The sequence below is a fragment of the Meles meles genome, chromosome 1, assembly GCF_922984935.1.
Source record: "Meles meles chromosome 1, mMelMel3.1 paternal haplotype, whole genome shotgun sequence".
Classification (NCBI taxonomy): Eukaryota; Metazoa; Chordata; class Mammalia; order Carnivora; family Mustelidae; genus Meles; species Meles meles.
Window position 1 is genome coordinate 216,235,875 of NC_060066.1, and position 21,915 is coordinate 216,257,789.

At 50.9% G+C, this 21,915-nt stretch overlaps 1 protein-coding gene across 3 annotated transcripts in view; it reads left to right on the forward strand.

Moving 5' to 3' along the window:
• Positions 1–21,915, forward strand: part of GNB1 (G protein subunit beta 1) — an 86,359-nt gene that overhangs the window by 22,959 nt on the left and 41,485 nt on the right. The gene's annotated exons all lie outside the window — the stretch shown is intronic.

A 21,915-nucleotide genomic window follows, 5' to 3' on the forward strand; every position in this document is an offset into this window, starting at 1 on the left:
AGACTCCTGCTGAGTGCACAGCCTCGACGTGGGCTCCATCCCGTGGCCCTGAGATGGTGACCCAAGCGGAAATCAAGAGTCGCATGCTCCGCTGACTGAGCCGCCCAGGTGCCCCTGCTGGCTTTGAATAACAGTGCTTTTCAGTGACGTCAGATGGTGACCGTGTGCAGCCAGCCCCCGCAGGGCCGTCGGGCAAAACCAGTGACCAAGCAGAATGTAGTCAGCGAGGCCCACTGTCGCCGATGCAGGCCATGTGAGAGGGGAGACGCGTCAGCGCCTGTCGTGGAGCTGAGGAGAGCATGACGACAGCAGAATCACGGCAGACCCTCAGCTAAAAGGTGACCTCTTGGTTAACGTGCAGTGTAAGAGGTAGAATCCCACCTGAAGTATGAATTTCTGGGGGAACATCTTTCGTGTGATGGATTTTCAGGATTGGCAAGACGATATGATTTGATGTAAAGGACGAAACTCGGAGCGCGGGAGTGTAGTGGTCAGGCTGCAGAAGCCACTGCGGCGCCTCAGGGCTGGGGACAGAAGTGGCTGGGGGGAGGCCGGTCCTTGAGGCCGCAGGCGAGGCCCGATACCGGCTCCGAGAGCTTCGCAGCTCGTCGCTGCTGTGGCCGGTGAAGCTCTCCCGCTGGGAACCGGAGCCGCGCGCTGATCCCTGCCCTGGGCCCTCCGCGCCGCAGCCGGGCGAGCCGCAGCCTGCCATCCTTTCTGTACGGCCCGCGAGCTAAGAATGGTTCCTATGTTTTATTATTTTTTTTTTTAAAGATTTTATTTATTTATTTGACAGACAGAGATCACAAGTAGGCAGAGAGGCAGGCAGAGAGATAGAGGAAGGGAAGCAGGCTCTCCACTGAGCAGAGAGCCCGATGCGGTGCTCGATCCCAGGACGCTGGGATCATGACCTGAGCCGAAGGCAGAGGCTTTAACCCACTGAGCCACCCAGGTGCCCCCGTTTTATTATTTTTTTAAAGGTTTATTTCTTTACTTCACAGAGAGGGAACACAAGCAGGCGGAGTGCGGGAGGGAGAAGTGGGCTTCTCGCGGGCTGAGCAGGGAGCCCGATGCCAGGATGGATCCTGGGACCCCGGGATCATGACCCGAGCCGAAGGCAGACGCTTAACCGCTGAGCCCCCCAGGTGCCCCTGGTTTTTATGTTTTAAATGGTTAAGCAAATCAAAGGGAGAATACTTTGTGACATGGGAAAGTTCTGGGAAGTTCCAGCCTGCGTCTGTAGATTTTCGTATCAGCACAGCCGCCGTCACTCACGTGTTGTCTGTGGTGGCTTTCGCGACCGCGGAACCCACAGCGGCCTTGCCTGGTTGCCTCCGAGCCTCAGACATTCGCCGTCTGGCCCTCCACGAAAAAGCGCCGTCCTTGCTCTGAGCTCCTGACCAGCGAGGCATCTTTCGACCTTTTATCAGCAGAGAAGCGGGTCTGAGGGTTCAGCAGTTGATCTCAGGTTACAGAGTTGGGACCCAGACCTGCCTTCTGATCCCAAACGCTTTGTGTGCCCTGCTGGGCGGCTCGGGCCCCCACAGAGACACTGCTGCACCTTGTTTGCCTTCCAGAATCTTCTGTGGCCAGTTACGTGCTCTCGTATGCCAAGTCAATGGAGTATTTTATATACAAGAAACAGAGATAGGTTTTCTCAAATTTTCCAGTTTAAATTTCGTTTGGAAGCTTACGGTGGTGTTTGAAACTTGCATGTTTATGTATAGGAAGTACCTCCTCGGAAGGCTAATTCCTTGAGGGCAGTTGAATGAGGGGATCTAAAAACTAACTGTGAGGGTAGGGAGTAAGGTCTTTGGGATTTTTTTCTTTCTTTCTCTTTTTTTTTTTTTTTTTGGTTGTTTTCAGGACAGCATCTGGATCGCATTGGGACTTAATCACTGTGGGTTTAGCCATCTATTTATTTATTTTTAAAGATTTTATTTATTTATTTGACAAAAGCCGGGGGAGTTGGAGAGGGGGAAGCAGACTTCCTGCTGAGCAAGGAGCCCGACACAGGGCTTGATCCTAGGACCCTGGGATCATGATTTGAGCTAAAGACAGATGCTTAACAACTGAGCCACCCAGCGCCCCCCGCCCCCCCCCGAAAGGCATTCATAACTCCAAGGAGGCACTTGGTAAAGGTGCTTAAGTCTGTAAAAGCGTCTGTAGTGTGCTTGTTCCCGGTGGCAGCGCCCCCTCCTGTCTCCCTTCCAGTGCACTGCGTCCCCGTCCCCCCCACCCCCCCCACCGTGTGCTTGTCCTGGGGGATGGGGTCCTAACAGGTTACCTTCAACAGTTGACACGTTCAGGCATTTGTCACTTGCACTCTTTGTTCCCTGGCCCTCACTTCTGTGCCTAAGCCAGCCCCTCTCCCCAGCCTGCCCACTGGAACTGCTCTGACTCTAATGATTGGTTGGGAAACTTCCGCCCATTCATGGACTCTTGGCAGGCTGTGGAGAGGGACAGTGACTGAATTTCAGAGGGACATTCAGAGGGATACCAGTAACTTGGGTGTTACTGGTATCTACTGGGTAGAGGCCAGGGGTGCTGCCCAAGCCCCTGCAGTGCACAGGACTACCTAGTGTGAGCAGTGCCTCGGGGTGACCTGTGTGTCCTGCCTGCGGCCTAGCACCGTGCTGTTGGAGGGTAGAACATGCATCTCTTGGTCTCTGGGTCACGGCTGTGGGCTGGGTAGGTTCCCCCTTCCGTGAATGGGGGCAGTTCGTGTGGCCTTGGCACACTGCAGTTTGAACGGCACTGCCTTCCCTCCCCGTGACATTTCTGCACGCCTCCAAGGGGTGATTCCATGCGCTCCACTGGGCTCTCTCCGGTTTCGTTATCTTTGTGTTGGGCTCGTTAGTTCTGCTTCTGTAAAAATGAAGTACTTCGCACCATTGGGTAGTCAACTTAGGAAGCGAGGAGCATGGCCCCCACACTGTGAGGAGGAGTCAGTGGGCGGCCACACCCCACTCGGATTGTTGTTAGTCTCCTGATCGCGCAGCTTGCCAAGTCGGGGAGGCTCGTGTCTAGAGCACTCCACTCTTACCCGAAGAGCCAGCCCCTCTGGCTGAGCTCTTCTTCCCTGCTAGACGGGGTGGCCCTGGGGCTGGTGCCAGGACTGGGGGAGGAGAGGATGTCCCCAGTAGTCACTGAGTAGCAGACTGGGTAGCGGAGAATGTGCTCCTTGTTTTCCAGTTCACGCTAAATGTGATTGGCGGGTTGCCGTCCGAATGCACGTGCCACTTTTATTTTAAAACATGTGAATTTAGGGATGCCTGGGTGGCTCAGTCGTTAAGCATCTGCCTTCAGTTCAGGTCATGATCCCAGGGTCCTGGGGTCGAGCCCTGCCCAGTGGGGAGCCTGCTTCTCCTTCTTCCACTCCCCGCGTTGTGCTCGCTCTCCTGTCTCTTTCTGTCAAATAAATAAATAAAATATTTTAAAATGTGAATTTGTTAAGATTTTATTTATTTATTCGACAGAGAGAGAGAGACATCGAGAGAGGGAACATGAGCAGGGGGACTGGGAGAGGGAGAAGCAGGCTTCCCGCTGAGCGAGGAGCCCGATGCGGGGCTCGATCCCAGAACCCTGGGATCATGACCTGAGTTGAAAGCAGATGCTTAATGACTGAGCCACCCGGGCTCCCTAAGTGTGTATTTTTTGAGAACCTGGATGTTTTTTTTTTTTTTTTTTAAGACTCCATTTGTTTATTTGACAGAGATCACGAGTAGGCAGAGAGGCAGAGAGAGAGGAAGGGAAGCAGGCTCCCCACTGAGCAGAGAGCCCGATGCGGGGCTCGATCCCAGAATCCTGGGATCATGACCTGAGCCGAAGGCAGAGGCTTTAAGCACTGAGCCACACAGGCGACCCGAGAACCTGCATGTGTTTTTGTAAAACCATAGTTCACTCACCAAAATTTGTTGGTCCGCACTGATACTAAGCTGTTTTCTATTTTATGTTTTGTCATTGTCCCTATAATGTCTTTTTACAGCTGTCTCTCCTGGCCCAGGGCCAGTCAGTCCAGAACACATGTATTTGAGATCATGTCTATTTGTCTTTGATCTGGAACAGCCTTTCTTTCTTTGTCTTTGTTGCCCTTGACTTTTTAAAGAGGACAGGCTGGTTTTGACCCAACTTTGGGTCTGTCCGGGCTTTCTAACATCTAGATTCAGGCTTCGCATTTGGGGCAGAGTACCGTTGAAGGGCTGTGTCCCGGCTCGTCTGTTCGTTCTTCCAGCCCCTGGCACCGCTTGCACCGTCCAGTCTGAGGCCCTCAAGGCTGGGGCCATGTCTCTTGTCTCTCTCTGCACCAGCCCTTGGTTTCAGCCGCCTTGCTCATGTCGGGCCCCCAGGGGAGCCACAGCCTCAGCTCTTCCAGCCCTTTTCTGGCTTCCCCCGAAGCACCCAAGGTCTTTGAGATGCACCTGCGTCAGGGCTGCGTGGAGGCGGGTCCCTGTTCCAGGAAGCAGTTGCTACGTCCCTCTTGGATTTTGTTCAGAGAACACGAGGCTCCTAGTCTAGATGAACTTCTCGTTCACTGCTGCACTTCACGGCCCGCCCGGCGCAGGGGGCAGAGGGAGAGGTGGGCTCCACGGGTGCCTCGAGCCCACGCGCGTGGTGTAGGTTTTCAGGAGGTGCTGCCCGCTCGCTCTCCTCTGCCCTCGCAAGGTCCGTATTTGAGTGTGAATGTGAAGATTCCCAGATTTGAGGCACGTTTAGCACCATGAGGATTTTCACAGTGCGCCTGTGCCGAAATAAACACCTGAAGTGACCTTTGTTGAGTCGTCAGTTCCGCAAGTATTTGTGTCCCAAGAACTTAGTCCTCACTTGAAAAAAATAATACACGTACATTTTTAAAAGACCTATTTTTTTCTGTTATTGTGGAATAAGCCACGTGATAAGTAGTCCGCATAGCACCGCGGGCTTCGTTTCCTGTTCCGGCGATGTTCTCGCTGCTCTGGCTTCTCCATCAAAGCAACCACCGAACCGAGCTTTGCGAGGGTGTGACGTCATGGCCGAGGCTGTACTGCCATTGCTGGTGGGGCTGTGCCCAGCCTCAGAGGGTTTGCTGAGTGTCCCCCTTCAGAGGATCTTGTGAGCGCGGGGAGTTGGCCGCGGTGTCCCAGGCACCTCCCGGTGCCCCTCCGGAGCCGGGGTTTTGATGACTCCTGCTGGGCCTGAGCCAGTCACTGCGGGCTTGGGGGGGGGTGTTCACGTGAGAAGGGGCCTGCCCTCCCCAAGTTCCTGGGTGAGGGTGGGAGGAGTCAAAGTCAAGTCCTTTATGCTGTCACCAGAGGGGAAACTGGGGGACACACAGAAACAACCCACAGACGTGGACTGAAGAGGCCCCACTGGCATTCATAATGTAGCTTCTAGAGGAAAACGAATTCATCGTCTAAGAAACTCCACGTAAACATGGATCTGGGGAAGTTGCCTGTCGCGCTTCCTGACACTTGCAACAGAGGAACTGAAAGTGCGTGTTGGATCGGAAGAGCAGACGGCCTCCTTTCTTGGGTGCTGCCCGCTCTGGCCACGGGCCTTTCTCCTAGAGTCGGCGCGATAAGCTCGTAAGACCTTGGGGATATTCGTGAATGCTTGTAAAGAAGAAAAAGATTTAAAGCGATTTTGTACTTGTCTTTTTGATTCTTTAGGGCCCCATGTGTCTGTTCACCATAAGTTTTGGGGAACTGAATTATTGGGTGTTTCGATTCATGTACGATACTTTACGATTCATCCTTTTCAACTAGTTAAATGATGACAGGAGAGGAGTAAATGCTTATTAACTTAAAGGGGGACATGTTCCTCTCTTAAAGACACCAGCCATTTCTCGGCCCAGATTCCCTTCTACAGGTCCCACCCACAGTGCCCGTGGCGGGGGCCGCCGTCTCCTGGGACGTAGCCAGCCGGCCGGCCACCTACCTGAGCACAGGCAGCCAGTGAGCTGGTGCAGGGGGCTCTTTCTAGAAACAGACATGGGGGTCTCTGGATGGTGCTGAGGATGTGGAACTGCAGGTGGTTTTGGACTGTGCACAAGATGACAGTCGATGGTCCGCAGAGAAGCTGGTAGAGGATACAGTGTACCCAGAGAAGCAGAAACGATCCCTGGAGCCCGCTGCACTTCCTGTCCTTGGGAACTGTCAGGTCTCTGTCCACCTCCCAGCAGGAGCTCTTTCTTTTTGGCAAACAGAAGAGCCTTGACTAAACCAGTTAAACTTTTGGGGGTGGGGCGGGGTAGTCAGGAGAAACAGGAGTCATTTTAATTTTTCACATCTAGAGTTAACCATTTCCCCAGTAGTTGTTAATGGCAGATTTCCGTTTTCCTGTGAGGAAACAGGAAAGACAGGACAGATGATCAGATGATGAATTTATCCCATGAAAATATATGAAGTGCTTAAAAAATCAGAATATGCCCTCCACGGAGTCTTTCCTGGGTGCCTTTTCTATGTAATTTTTTTCTAGGACACTTGCCTCAAGGAGGTGCAGTGACCCACGAACCTCCCGTTGTTCACAGATTAGTGCTCGTGTTTGTGGCAGGTATTGTCAGAGTTTGTCTTCGTGACCACCCCAGTGCATCCTCGACTTGCTAATTACTGCGTTAAGTAGGACTGGGAGGAGGAAGACTCATTCACTGAAGAAAGAAGTAAACTGATGTTAGATGCTTGGGAGGACACTTTGTGCTAGACCTGGACCCTGAGGCCCACGCGAAGAATGGGCCAGGTGTGCCATGGTCCTGAGCCGTGTCCAAGTGCTGTTCTCCCCCCAGAGTCTCTCCCCGTTCAGGAGTCACTCACTCACTTCGCACCGTCCAGTTCTGTGGAAGGATCCCCCTGCCCCCACACCCCAAGCCGGGAAACAAACAGCCTGTGACCTCCAAGTGCTTTCCTCCCTGCGTAGCTCCCCTTCTCTGGGGGTCTTGTTAGTAAACATTCCTGATGAATGAGTAACTTAGATGGAATTCGGTTTTCTTACATTTAGTAAGCTGCTTGGTGTACTTCTAATGACTAGGGATTCTTTGATCAAGGAATTTTATCTTAGTTGAGCATTTGCTACTCTACTGTGGGCCTTACCTTCCCCTATTTTGTATGACCGAGCTGTTTTTGTATCAACAAGCTTTCTTCTAAGAGAGGGAGGGATAGAAAGTTGATTTGTTAACTTGCTGTCACATCCAAAGAGAAGTGGCAGGGTTTATCAGTGTCTAAGGAGGTAGGAACTTGAGTAGCGGGAAAAAGTGTCCCAGGGACTTTGCACCTGCTTGCCCCACTCCTCAGGACTCTGCTCGCTTAGATGGCTCCCCGCCTTCTCTAGCCTCCTCCCTCCCCTTCCCCTCCCTCCCTCCTTCCCTTACTTCCTTATTTACTTTATTTTTTTTAAGATTTTATTTATTATTTGGACAGAGATCACAAGCAGGCAGAGGCAGGCAGAGAGAGAGGAGGAAGCAGGATCCCCTCTGAGCAGAGAGCCCGACGCGGGGCTCGATCCCAGGACCCTGAGATCATGACCTGAGCAGAAGGCAGAGGCTTTAACCTACTGAGCCACCCAGGCACCCTGATTTACTTTAGATTGTATCTATTTATTTGAGAGAAAGAATGAGAGGGAGAAGCAGATTCCCTCTGAGCAGGGAGCCTGATGCCGGACTCCATTCCAGGACCCTGAGATCATGACCTGAGCAGGAGGGAGATGCTTAACCGACTGAGCCTTCCAGGCGCCCTTTAGTTACGTTTATGGCGGATCCCCCCCATCCCGCTTCACCTCACCGTCTCACCCAGTTCTGTTTTTCCTTAACACTGGGCAGCACCTGCTGTATCAGAATTGCATGCTTAGGTCATTTATGTACGCCTTCCTCAACTGGAAGGGAAGCTCCCCAGCAGTGAGAACTAGGACTTGTCTAGGGAGGAACACGCTTGCTTCAGGGCCTGGCATGTGACATGAGTCTTGGTGAATATTTGTTGAATGGATGAGTGTGTGTGCCGGGCTCACGCATAGGAACTCAGATCTACAGGCCAGTATGTTGTTAAATCTTCTTATCAGCAGTTTAAAGCTTTCATCCCTTTTGAGTGCTGTTGTGCAGTATGGCTGTGCGTGTCCTCAAACCGGAGGTGAGTACTCCTTTTGACCTCATTCTGGCCTAAACGGGTGCCTGGCGCCAGGATGGGCTCCCTCAGCCCTTTTCCAGCAATGGCAGCGTGAGGAACACAGCCGTCTTCGTGGCGTCCGGTGAAGAGCGCCGCACGATGTCGGTGGCCTGAAGGTACGGAGTCTCTGTTCTTGCTTCTTTCCAGTTCCCACTGTAAGTCACAAACAGTGACGTGAGTTAAACCCTCCCAGTTCAGAGTGCTTTCTGCGTCTTTCATTTTGTTGAGGAAATCTCATACTCCTGTCTTCATCTCATGCATGTTGAGGACATGTCCTTCTCCTTGACCTGGGCGGGGGAGGGCGGGATATTTTACTTTTTAAAATTGTCTCGAATTCTCCAAGGCAAAAATGCATTTGTGTTTCTAGGACTTACGTTTAAGAGAAATTCTGTTGAAGTGGTCAGGATCTTAGTCCAGATCTGGTAGAGAGCAGCAGACTCTCCTGGCGTGTTTGTGTACATCTGTCCGGCCCTCCTCAGACTTAATGGTCAGAGCCCTGGGTTGGGGGGCGTGGGAAATACCTAGGACACAGTGGGTAAGGTGAAGAGCTTTAAATGAGGCCGGGCTGAGAAGTTCGATTTTCTTCCGTAGGAGGAGTGTTTGAAGACTTGAGCGGAGGAGTCAGATGTCAGAGCTGTCCTTCAGAAGATAAATCAGGCAGGGATGTGTAGGGTGGCTTGAAGAGGAAAAGAGACAGCCGGGGGAGCGAGTCAGTAGCAGGCTAGGCAGAGATGGAGGCCAGGGCCGGCGGGGGTGGAGAGCAAAGGGTGCGAGAGGGGACGGATGGAGTGAGTGGCAACCCGGTAGGAAGGGTGTATTTGAGTCTGTGCTTGAGGAGGGTGGTCCAGTCACCACGAGTCTGTTTGGAAAGGTAAGGCCTGTAAAGACAGCAGGAGCGTAAGCCTGAGCACACTGCAGTGTTCAGGATTCTAGGCATTGAGTGCAGTCAGGGGAAGGAGAAGTATGAGAGAATGGTGTCCCTTAACCCAGCTGGAGATGGGACTCGAGGAGGAGGTGAAGTGATAGGTGCGTCACATGTTGCTAATAAGGTCAAGTAAGAGGAGGGCTGAGGTCCTGTTGTTGCCGTCATGCAGGTGGGAGATGGATGGAGGGTATGTGATTGCGGGCAGAGAGAGCATTCCAGCTTGGAAAGGAAGACAGGTGGAATTTGGGAGACCTCTTGCAGAGACCACTGTTGAAACCGTAAAATGAGGAGTTTGTGTACTTTGTTGCAAGCACCCAGGGAATGGGTGCTTGGGGCTGGCTCAGATGTGGTATACAGATCACCTCATTGCAAGAAGCAAACAGCTGAAGCCCTAGATTAACAAAACCCAGGAAGAATAAGCTATACGGACTGAAACGTGTAGGAGCCAGAGAAGGGACAGGAACAGGAGCGGTAGCTGTGCTTGTCCCATGCGTCTGCTGCTCGCAAAGCCGTGTCCAGGTTGTGAAGGGGAGCCCGCTCCAGCTTTCAAGTTCATGTCCCACTTCCAGACACGACAGTCTGCCCCACTGGGAGTCCCAGTTTCCACATTATTGGGGGTAGAGTTTGTTCTGTCTGCTTTGAGATGGGAACCTATTCCTGGTCTGCTCGGCTGCGACCAGGGGTGGTAGCAGGGGACAGCCTTGTGCGCTGTCAGGAGCTGCTGGGCCATCCCCAAGACAGGGTGCGAGGAGCAGCCGTGGAGGTACCTCCTAGAGAAGGTTGTTTATAGGCCGAACACATGCTCTCCCACCCAAACCAGCAGTGAAGGCAGGGCATAGTTCCCGCTTATGGTCTCGTAGAATAGAAAAATAGAAATGGACCAGGAGGACGGAAGGGAGAGTTGTTCCCTGGGAGAAGGGTGGTCAGGACGGTTTAGTGATGTGTCTTTAAGGTCTCATTTTAAGGTTGAGTGATACTTCCCGAAAGAAGGAGGGAGAGGACCAGGAACGTTGAGACCGGAGGGGAAAAGTATGAGCAAGGGGACAAGTCTTAATTTTTGTATCTGGTTTTCTTACTTTAAAAAAATTTTATATAGACTCGGGGCGCCTGCCTGGCTCAGGTGGTTAAGTGTCTGACTCTTGGTTCTGGGTGGACTCATGATCTTACCGGTTGTGAGGTCAAGCCCCGTGTCACTGTCCTTGTGGTTGTCACCATTGGCAGGCTCCACACTCAGTGGTGGTAAGGGGTTTTGCTTGAAGATCCTCTCCCTCTGCTCCCCCCAATAAATAAATCTTTAAAAAAAATTTTATTAATCTTTAAAAATGTTTAGAAACTTATTATCTTGGGCGCCTGGGTGGCTCAGTGGGTTAGGCCGCTGCCTTCGCCTCGGGTCATGATCTCAGGGTCCTGGGATCGAGTCCCGCATCGGGCTCTCTGCTCCGCGGGGAGCCTGCTTCCCTCTCTCTCTCTCTGCCTGCCTCTCTGTCTACTTGTGATCTCTCTCTGTCACATAAATAAATAAAATCTTTAAAAAAAAAAAGACTTATTATCTTGGGCGCCTGGGTGGCTCAGTGGGTTGGGCCTCTGCCTTCGGCTGGGGTCATGATCTCAGGGTCCTGGGATCAAGCCCTGCGTCAGGCTCTCTGCTCCGCGGGGAGCCTGCTTCCTCCTCTCTCTCTGCCTGCTTGTGGTCTCTGTCTGTCAAATAAATAAAATCTTAAAAAAAAAAAAAAAGACTTATTGTCTTAAAATAAGAGTAAGGTCCGGGTAAGCCCCTGGGCTTGTCCAGTTGCCGGCTGTGACAGGAACTGTTTAAACAACTTGGAGCTAGATCCTGACCTCTCTTTGCCTCGGATACCTTTTTTTATAGTTTTACAGATTTTTTAAAAAAGATTTTATTTATTTGTCAGAGAGAGTGCAAGTGAGCACAAGCAGGGGGAGCGGCAGGCAGAGGGAGAAGCTCAGCAGGGAGCCCGATGCAGGCTCTCCATGCCAGGACCCTGGGATCAGGACCTGAGAAGAAGGCAGAGGCTTAAACGACAGCCACCCGGGCGCCCCGATTTCACAGATTTAAAATTGCAAGGAGTGACGACATTCGATACCTCACGGGGCTCCTGAGGGTTAATCAGGTGGTGCGCGGGGTCTTAGCACTGTAGCACCTGGCGCGTGAGTACTTGGTGCATTTTAAGGTTATTAGCTAAAAATAACCGAAGCTGTATCTTCTCTCCAGCCGTACTTTTTTTTTGTTAGGATTTTATTTATTTGACAGCAGGAGAGAGAGCGCGAGAAAGCACACATGGGGCTGCAGGTGGGGAAGCAGAGGGAGAGGGAGAAGCAGGCTCCCCGCTGAGCAGGGAGCCCAGTGTGGGGCTGGATCCCAGAACCCGGAGGTCATGACCTGAGCCGGAGGCAGACGCTTAAAGCCAGCCCCCCAGGCGGCCCTCCAGGTACACTTTTAATATCCAGTTTGTGGCTTAGAATAAATCTACTTAGTTAGCCCTAGTGTAGCAGTTCTATTTGTAAGGCTACTCATTAAATTGGTGTGACTTCACTAAATGCCAGGCGTGGTGAGTGGAGCGGTGCCCGACAGACCCCCGAGTGCCGAACGGACAGACCTGTCCGTGGGGTGACTGTCAGCGGGCACCCACTGCCTAGTCAACCGGAAGGGACCAGGAAGGAAGTCAGGTGTCCTCTGGGCCTTCTGAGCTGAGGATGTAATGTCTTCCTTATTCCTTCCCCTCTTGGGAGGAGATATCCCCTCGTAGCTTCCTAAACTGTGCATGTCTCTGTTCTGACCTTACACTTGGTCATTGGGTTGAACACGGACTTCTGTTTCGGAATCAGCTCCGAACTTCACTGTCTTTTCTTCCGGTGTCCAGTTTTGCTGTTGACAAGTCGAATGTCACTGACTTTTGGTCCTTTGTATATCGTCTTTTTCCATCTGAAAACTTGCAGGATGTAACTGTGTCCTTAGTGTTCTGGAATATGACACATTTCTGGAGCGCAGTCTCTTTTCATCCATTTCTCTGGTCCTGGCCTGTCTTCTCAGTCTGGATGGGCCGCAGGCAGCTCTGGGAGAAAGTCGTCAGCCACAGGAGCTCGGGAGCTGGCACCTCGCTCGCGTCTCTGCGTTTCCTTACTGAATTCAAGCATGTGCTGCCTTTTACATACTTGTCCTATTGATGTATTTCCTTGATGGTTCCTCCGAAAGCATGTTGAATGTTTAGTGGTAACTACTGTGCTTGATGACAAAATTGTTTTTTTATTGCAGAATTTGAGTTATTCATCTAGGCAGAACCTAATTTGGGAGAAAGTTGGAGAGGTCTTTTCAGTGCTTATTGCATAATCAATACCCTTCTGTAAAAAATAAAGCTTTTCCAGCATAACTCTTCCTTGAAAGATTTGCTTTGTCCCATGAGAAACCACAGTGAAATGTCAAAAAACAAAAACAAACAAAAACAAAAAAAAACCAAACCAAAACTTTTAATGAACACAGGAATACAGGATAACTAAAAAGACAACTGAACATGTTCGGAAATTTTATTACTTCAGTAATTGGGGTCAGCGAAAACTATTTCCTGTAGGCACTAAGATTTTATTTACTTGGGAGAGAGAGATGAGACACAGCGAGAGAGGGAACACAAGCAGGGGGAGTGGGAGAGGGAGAAGCAGACTTCCCGCTAAGCAGGGAGCCCCACACGGGGCTTGATCCCGGGACCCTGAGACCATGACCTGAGCCGAAGGCAGATGCTTAACGACTGAGCCACCCAGGCGCCCCCACAAGTGTTTAAATTCTCACATGCCCTGCATACATTAATACACAGCGGGTTCCCCCACACTGAGATGGTTGGGATAGCAGCTCCGGAATGTTCTTACATCTCTCAGGGCTTGAGAAGAAGTACGTGTACATGTGAGATTCTCAGCGCGTCACTGCGTGCAGTCGGTGCGGGGTGAGTTGGAAGTCTGGCTCGTGGTGATTACATGCAGGTGCAGGTTTTGTGCAGAATCTGCAGTGTCGTCCCCGAAGGCAGCCGCAGAGGAGCCTGTGGATGCCCGTGGAAGCCAGGCGGAGCCCGGCTTTGGGAACCGGCTGGTTGGAGACTGCCGTGGCTCTGGGGCAAGGCGCGCTCTTTGCCCAGAGGGAGCCCGAGACCGTGCGCACACCGGTGCAGGCCGCGAGCCTGTCGCTGCGCCCTCTGCGTGCTCTCGCGGGTTCCAGTGTCCTGGAGCAGGCGTTCGTGTTCTGCCCGGAGGAAGCCACGGCCCCTCACACCGAAGCAGCTCGCGTCCATCTACGTCGTCATGTGAATCTGAATTTTGAGCACACGCTGGACGGTTTGCTTTTCTGCCTCACATCCAGCTTGCAGCAGGCGTGGAAGAAGTTCCTTTTTCAGCCGGGGATTTGTGAGAGACTTGTTTTGGCGTGAAGGGTGAGGCGACGAGCCAGGGGAGCGGTCGGAGGCCTGCCGTGCACCGAGCTCGCAGCCGGGGAGGCGGGCGGCCGCAGCTGTCGGGCCACACCTGGCGGAGGACGAGGGGCGCCGCGCTTCCCCGCGGACGCTGCTCGTGCCTGCTGCTGCCGGCCTCTGTGGCTCCGGAAATCGGGCCGCTGTTGACAGAGAAGTCCGTGGATCGGACCTGGGAGCGACCCAGATGTGGGGCCTGTGAGACGGGGCTTCGAAGTAACTGCGGCGGCCGTTGGTTTACTAGAGACCAGGAACAGAACCGTGCCCGGGGAATCCTCAGCTAACTGGAAATTAACCAAGCCAAAGATGACATCATGAGGGAAATTTGCAAATACTTTTGTTTGAATGCGACTGAAACGCGCACCTCGACATTTGTGGGCTCGGTGAGAGGGGCCGCGGGGCTGTGCCGGGATGGCGCGCTGCAAACAGCCGGGGCCTCCGCCGGCTTCCACCTTCCGACACCAGAAGGCGCGGTGAGCACAAAGCAAGCGGAAGGAAGAAGTACTGAAGGTAAGAGCAGGAATTTGTGGACGTGAAAACAAGTATGGCAGAGAAAATCAGTGACACAGAAAATTGGTGTTTTGAAAGGAACAAATTGATAAATCTGTAGCCAGCCGGGGAAAAAGACACTGAGACATTGTTAAAAGGAGAAGTTAAATACGAAAATTAAACATGAAATATTGATTCATCTGGTTCCCCCAGTGGCCTTAGATGGTGTTGGTAGATCACGGAGTTTCCTGGCTGCTGAAGAAGCTGCTCCAGCTGAGAGTTACGAAAACAGTAATTTCCGCATTTGATCTGTAGGTAATCACATCTTTCGTTAGATAAGGTCAAGGGCTTTTATTTTTTTTTTATTATTTTTTAAAGATTTTATTTATTTATTAGAGAGAGCATGAGAGGGGAGAAGATCGGAGGGAAAAGCAGACTCCCTGAGTAGCTGGGAGCCTGATGAGGGACTCAGTCCGGGGACTCCGGGGTCATGATCTGAGCTGAAGGCAGTCGCCCAACCAACTGAGCCACCCAGGTACCCCAAGTCAAGAACATTTTAAAAGAAAATTTATATTAATTTTTTTAAAAGATTTTACTTATGTGAGGGTGCCTGGGTGGCTCCGTGGGTTAAGCCTCTGCCTTCGGCTCAGGTCATGGGATCGAGCCCCACATCGGGCTCTCTGCTCAGTGGGGAGCCTGCTTCCTCCTTTCTCTCTCTCTCTGCCTGCTTGTGATCTCTGTCAAATAAATAAATAAAATCTTTTAAAAAAAGATTTTACTTATTTGAGAGAGAGCAAGAGCGGGGGTAGGGGCAGAGGGGAAAGCAGACTCCCCGCTGAGCAGGGAGCCCGAAGGGACTCCATCCCAGGGCCCTGGGACCATGACCTGAGTGGAAGGCAGATGCTTAACCCACGGAGCCACCCAGATGCCCCTAATGACTCTTTAAAAGACTTATTTATTTATTTGAGAGAGAGCGCACGTGCACACCGTGGGGAGGGACAGAGGGAGAGACAATCCCAAGCTGGCTCTGTTGAGTGTGGAGGCCAGCGCGTGACTCTAAGGTCACGACCTGAGCTGAAACCAAGAGTTGGACACTCGCCTGACTGAGCCACCCAGGTGCCCTCAGCTGATTTTTTTCGAGAGCCTTCAAAGGGTACGCAATCTTTGACATAATAATTCCATCTTTGGAAATCTGCTGTGAGGATTTTAACCTACAGTCCTCTTTGCCGGTGGGCATCTCCGCTGAGTGAGATGGTGCCCAGGGTCACTGAGTCCGCCACCCACCCCTCCTTTTCTTGTCAAGCGGCCTTGCCCACACTGGCACGCGTCTTTCCCTCTGAGCCTAGAGAGGGGATCAGCTCACGCTCTGCCTCCCTCTTTCCTCCCTGAGCCTTGGAGTCCTGTCCTGGCCGTTCACCAGTGGCCCAGGTTGGGCTGTGCTAGCTTCCAGGACTTCATGTGGATCACAGAGGCCTGAGTGAAACTAGTCCCTAGGATTTTTATTAGTTCAGCTTCTGTAGGTAGAGCCCCTCTCTTTTCCCCTCTCTGTGCATCGTAGGACAGTGTCCCGTGCTTCTCCCCCTTGCCTGTGAGACCCTCGTGGGCAGCTGGGCTAAGCCCGTTCTGGCTTGTGTGCGCACTGGCTTACTTCCTAGGCATGAAGTGTATTCGAGTGAGTGGATGGATGTTCAGGGGTTTTGATCCATAAATCAAATAAAGCCAGCATATCTTCAGAGACTAGTGTTTGAGGTGTAGTCAAAGGCAGCCTGAGACCGTGCTGGGAAGGAAGGGGTGTCGTGTGCAGCAGTTTGGTCCTTTCGTGATGGAATGGTCTAGAAGCACTGCACCATGTCAGCTTCTGCAGGTAGATTTGTGTGCAGGAGATGAGAGAGACACGTCAGGCCTCCTGCCTTCTAGCGGAGTTGCCATCGCCAAGAGAAGAGAGTTTCAAAGCAGCAGAATCGGTGGGTGAGGAGTTGTTTGTTTGGGTCATTAAAAATGTTTGGTTTGGGGGCGCCTGGGGGGCTCAGTGGGTTAAAGCCTCTGCCTTCGGCTCAGGTCATGATCCCAGGGTCCTGGGATCGAGTCCCACATCGGGCTCTCTGCTCAGCAGGGAGCCTGCTTCCCTTCCTCTCTCTCTACCTGCCTCTCTGCCTACTTGTGACCTCTGTCTGTCAAATAAATAAAATCTTAAAAAAAAAAAAAAATGTTTGGTTTGGGGACGGCTGCGTGGCTTAGCCGTTGAGTGTCTGCCTTCAGTTCAGGTCATGGTCCCAGGGTCCTGGGATCGCATCAGGCTCCCTGCTGGGTGGGCAGCCTGCTTCTCCCTCTCCCACTCCCCCTGCTTGCGTTCTCTCTCTCGCTGTGTCTCTCTGTCAAATAAATAATAAAAATAAAATCTTAAAAAAAGTTCGGTTTGCTCTTTAAATTGATGGGACATTTGTATTTACTTGGTTAAATGTATGATTTGAATTTTATATATTTTAAATTTTTACTAGAATTGGCTGTATAATTGGCTTTTTTTTTTTTTTTTTATGCCTGCATTCCCTTATCTTCCTCCAACTGCCCTCATGGATTGCTTTCTAAAAAGACGAGAGAAAAATTCAGCATGCGTATGTCCTCCCTTAATTCCACTTCAGCAACGGCACCCCTCCCTTGCAGCCAGACTTCAGAGTAACTGGGGAGGGTCCGTCCCTGCCTGCCCTGAGAACCATCCTTTCTCACGTCTGACCAGCCGCTGCCCCCTGTCCCGCCTCGTGGGCCCTGGCGCCCTTCCGACAGCCTCTGCGGTCTGCCTTCCATCTGAAGATGCTCCTCGCCTCTCCACTGACCCTGACCTCCAGCACGGAGGGTAGTATTGTCAAGCTTGGGCTTTGGTTTCGCTGAATCCCCCGTTTCCAGATTTTCTGCGAGGCCGGTGCTGGCTCCTGGATTGGGACCACATGAGTGTGCGCTGCTGTCCGGGACAGTGGTCTGGGCTGGGGAGTCAGAAAAAGAGCCCCACTTGGGTCTGATTTTTAACCAGAAGAGTCTCGTCGGCTGTACACATGAATGCAGGCTGAGGTGGTTTGGCGGTGGCCCCCATGCCCTTCGCCCCACTGCGGCCGTGCCTGTAGGAGCTCTTGGTAGACAGACGCTCATGGAGGGCTGGCTTCCCTTTTCCTTCTTCCAAAGAAAAATAAGGAACTTTAACTTTGTTTCATGCCTTGAGCGGCAAGACAGTCTAGGTATTTGAATCAGAGCAAACTGATACATTTTTCCATTTTAATTTTTTTCCCTCTTGTCTCTTGATGTGGCAAGTGCCTGGAAGGGTTTGCATTTGGAGATAGGGATCATTGTGACAACCGGTTTGAAGAAGCTCTTACCTGGGCTCATGCTATCTTCAGAGACATCTCGTGGTGTCTGGAGACAGTTTAGGTTGTCAGGCTGGGGAAGAGTGTGCTGCTAAAAATCCCATGGTGGACAGGACAGCCCCCACCAGAGAGTGTGACCCAGCCTAAAACTCTAGTCACGCTGAAGGTAAGATTGCCCGCTTTTAAACTTGGTAATTCGGTGACAGTGTGGGTGTGCGCGCCTGAGCGCTCCCCTCTGAGGGTTTGTGACAGCCCGCTGGCCACCGTTCGCTGACTGAGCCCCAGCTTCCATTTCCATACCTTCTGATTCGGGTGTTCTTTTAAGTACCTTTCGTGGCACACTTTATTTATTTATTTTTTTATTTGTTTATTTACAGCATAACAGTGTTCATTGTTTTGGCACCACACCCAGTGCTCCATGCAGTACGTGCCCTCCCTATTACCCACCACCTGGTTCCCCAACCTCCCACCCCTGACCCTTCAAAACCCTCTGGTTGTTTTTCAGAGTCCATAGTCTCTCATGGTTCATCTCCCCTTCCAGTTTCCCTCAACTCCTTCTCCTCTCCATCTCCCCATGTCCTCCGTGTTCTTTGTTATGCTCCACAAATAAGTGAGACCATATGATACTTGACTCTCTCTGCTTGACTTATTTCGCTCAGCATAATTTCTTCCAGTCCCGTCCATGTTGCTACAAAAGTTGGGTATTCGTCCTTTCTGATGGAGGCATAATACTCCATCGTGTATATGGACCACATCTTCCTTATCCATTCGTCCGTTGAAGGGCATCTTGGTTCTTTCCACAGTTTGGCGACCGTAGCCATTGCTGCCACTGGCGTCTTCTGCTCCAGTAGAGATCCAGACGTGTATAATTCTGATCTCAGGCTGATTTCATGGGTGGTCGGAGTTCTTTGGTAGGTAATCAGCTCACTTTAGGGTACAGGTTGAAACGGTGCCTCCTCCTACTTCCCCGCCATCTTGACTCCCCTTCGTGTCACACTTTATTAAATGTGAACCACATAGTGGCTTTTAGCACATTCACTGTGTTGTATAACCATCACCTCCGTCTTACTACAGAAGGTCTTTGTTTTCCCAGGGGAGCCCTGTACCTGTTGAGCAGTGTTCATCCCACACGCATGTACACAGAACCCCTAGCAACCACCGCATTTTGTCTCTGTGCATTTGCCTCTTTCATGTAAACAGAATATTTCATATACACGGAGTCACACAGTTTGTGATCGTTTGCATCTGGCTTCTTTAGGCGGAATGTTTTCAGGGACCAGCCACACTGTAGCGCGCGCCAGTGTTTCACTCCTTTTCACTGCCGAGTAATGTTCCAGTGTGTGGCTGTACGCCATTTATCCATTTATTTATTTATTAAAAATTTTTTTGAATATTTATTTATTTATTTGACAGACAGAGGTCACAGGTAGGCAGAGAGAGAGGAGGAAGCAGGTTCCCGCAGAGCAGGGAGCCCGATGTGGGGCTTGATCCCAGGACGCTGGGATCATGACTTGAGCCAAAGGCAGAGGCTTAACCCACTGAGCCACCCAGGCGTCCCTGTCCATTTATTTACTCATGGACACCGAGCTCTTGGCCATTGCACGTAGCACTGCTATGAGTGTGTGTGTGTGTGAGTGTACCGGGTTTTAGTTCTGGGGGACATATGCCTGGGAGTGGTCTTGCTGGATCACACGGCAGATGTGTGTTTAACTTTCTGAAGAACCTCCATACCATACTGTTTTCTTTCCACACTTACTTGTATTGACAGAAAAGCTTGTGTTTGCTCGTTACATATGTAACATAATTCCAAAATAAAGCTATTTTGTTAAATAAATGCCTTAGAATTCAGGTTGGAGTGGGGGACATTTCAGCTGTTAATACCTCTGCTGGCCTCCAGACTAAGCGTGTGGCTGGGGGTTTCAGATGCAGGAGAAAGTGACCCCATCAGCAGGCAGGTGGTGATCCTTGAAACGTCCAGAATGGGGCTTTTCACGCACAGTTTAATTTGGAGTGATCACAGAAGCCTATATAAGTGTTTTGAAACTTAGTTTCTGAGAAACAACAAGCAGATAGTCCAGAAGAAATCTAGAATTAAGGGTGCTTTTGTTCTGGCTGCAGTACTGGGAGAGGAGAGTTGGGAGCTCTTCCGGGGGGACTCCTGGCCACCAGGGCCAGGCCTGGCGATGGGAGTGGCACCTGTGCCCCTGTGGACCAGGCACACTTGGAAAGTGTCCAGGACTCCTTTTCAGATTCAGACACATTCCTTTACATGGCTGATGCCAGAGTCTGGGTAGGGGCCCTTCAGAAGCTTCTGGAACTGCAGTGGTGGTTTTTACTGTTACTATAATTTTTCTAGTTGGATTCAGTAGGATTCAAGGTATTTTCCAGGAGGCATTGCTAAGGATTTTTTAAAAAGAAACTGAGGTCAGGGTTCTTTCCCACCTTGAAAAGCCAAATACTAAGTTAATACCAAGTGCTAAGCAAAATGACACGGGACAAGAAATGGTAAGAGGGAAGGGACGGGTTCATGTGCTCCTTCAGCCGTGTGGAATGTAGGTCATCGCAGCCTGGATGCAGTGCATCGAGAGCCTTTTTTGTCTGTTGCAGACGATTTTCCATGCACTGGAGACCAGACCAGAAGCACTTCCGAATGAAGGTGATGCTGGTGCAGTCGATCCTGTCGGGTTTTAAAGCACAACGTTTACATTTCTTCGGGGTGTCTTACTTTAATAACCTGGTTTTTGTACAGTTTTGCCCGTCTCTTTTTTAAGCTTGTAGCTGGTTTTCAGAGCACAGTGTTCCTGAGAAGCACATTTGTTTGAAAGGCTCTATCCGGGGTTCAGAAGGAAGAGCTGAAGTCCCAGCGTTCGGAACAAGGGTGGACTTTCTCCAGCTGTTTTCATTAGAAAGCAGGAGAGCCATTTTTCAAATCAGACCTTGGTTGGAATACGGTAGATTGTGCAGGTAAAAGGAAAGCCGCGTGATTCGTAGGAAACTCCCTTTAAACTCGTGTGGCGTGGGAGCGGCACAGCAAATGTGTCCCGGAGCCTGGGCTCCGCGGGGCCGGCCGAGGGTGCAGTTCTTTCTGTAGTTCTTAGAGCTCTAAGTTGAAAGGGTTCTTTCTTTTAACAGATCTTATTTATTTGAGAGAGGTCGCGTGCGTGCACGTGCACCTGGAGAGAAGGGCAAAAGGGGCGGGGGGGAGGGAGAGGGAGGGAATCCCAGGCAGACTCCTTGCTGAGGTGCCCAGCCCAAGTCAGGGCTTGATTCTACAACCCTGAGATCACAACCTGAGCTGAAACCAAGAGTCAGATGTTTAACAGACAGAACCACCCAGACAGCCCAAGTCGAAGGAATTTTAAAAAGCAAAACTAAATTAGGAACACGACTGTGGCTCAGATGGTTAAGCGTTTGCCTTCGGCTCAGGTCATGATCTCGGGGTTCTGGGATCGAGCCCCGCATCGGGCTCTCTGCTCAGTAGGGAGCCTGCTTCCTCCTCCCTCTCTCTCTGTGCTCCCACTCTCTCCTGTGCACACGTGCTCTCTCTCAAATAATTAAATAAAATCTTCAAAAACAAAAAAACCCCCAAAACTAAATTAAATGACTTCATTGCTTGAACAATTGGTCGTCCCTATGCAGAAGGTGAACTTGGTGCCATAGACAAAAATTAACTCAAAGTGAACCATAGACGTTAATAGTCACCCTAACTAGAAGACGTTGAAGATTGTTAAGACTTCAGGTTTGGCAAAGATTTCTTAATTATGACATCAAAGATAAAAGCCATAAAAGAGAACATTTATAAATTAGACTTTGTCAAGATTAAAAGCCTCTCCTTCAAAGACACTGTTAATAAAATGGAAAGACAAGCCACAGGCTGGCAAACGTGGTACCCGTGACGCATCTTAGACGACTTGTATACAGAGTAAATAAAGAACTCGTCAAACTCAGTATGAAGGGAGCAAGTGATGCGAACAGACACTCAGTGGAGAGTAGGGAGAGAGCGAGTGAGCAGAGAAGCGTGATTGAAAAGATGGCCAGAGCGCCCCGCGTTCAGCTTCCTGCTCAGCAGGGAGCCTGCTTCCTCTTCCCCAGCTCCCTACTTGTGTTCCCGCTCTCGCTGTCTCTCTCTGTCAAATGAATAAATAAATAATCTTTACAAATAACATTTCTTTACAAATTTCTTTACGAATAACATAATCTTTACAAATTACATTGACCTATTTTTTTTACCTTTTTTTTTTTTTAAAGATTTTATTTATTTATTTGACAGACAGAGATCATAAGCAGGCAGAGAGGCAGGCAGAGAGAGAGGAGGAAGCAGACTCCCCGCTGAGCAGAGAGCCCGATGCAGGGCTCGATTCCAGGACCCTGAGATCGTGACCTGAGCCTAAGGCAGAGGCTTAACCCACTGAGCCACCCAGGTGCCCCCTTTTTTTCTTTTTTACTTTTTTAATATGGGTACGGGAAAATGAAAACCTCTATGTGTGGTTCAAGGTGTGTTTCTGCTGGACAGCACTGGCGAGCGGACTGGACGAGATCTAAGAGCCTGTGAG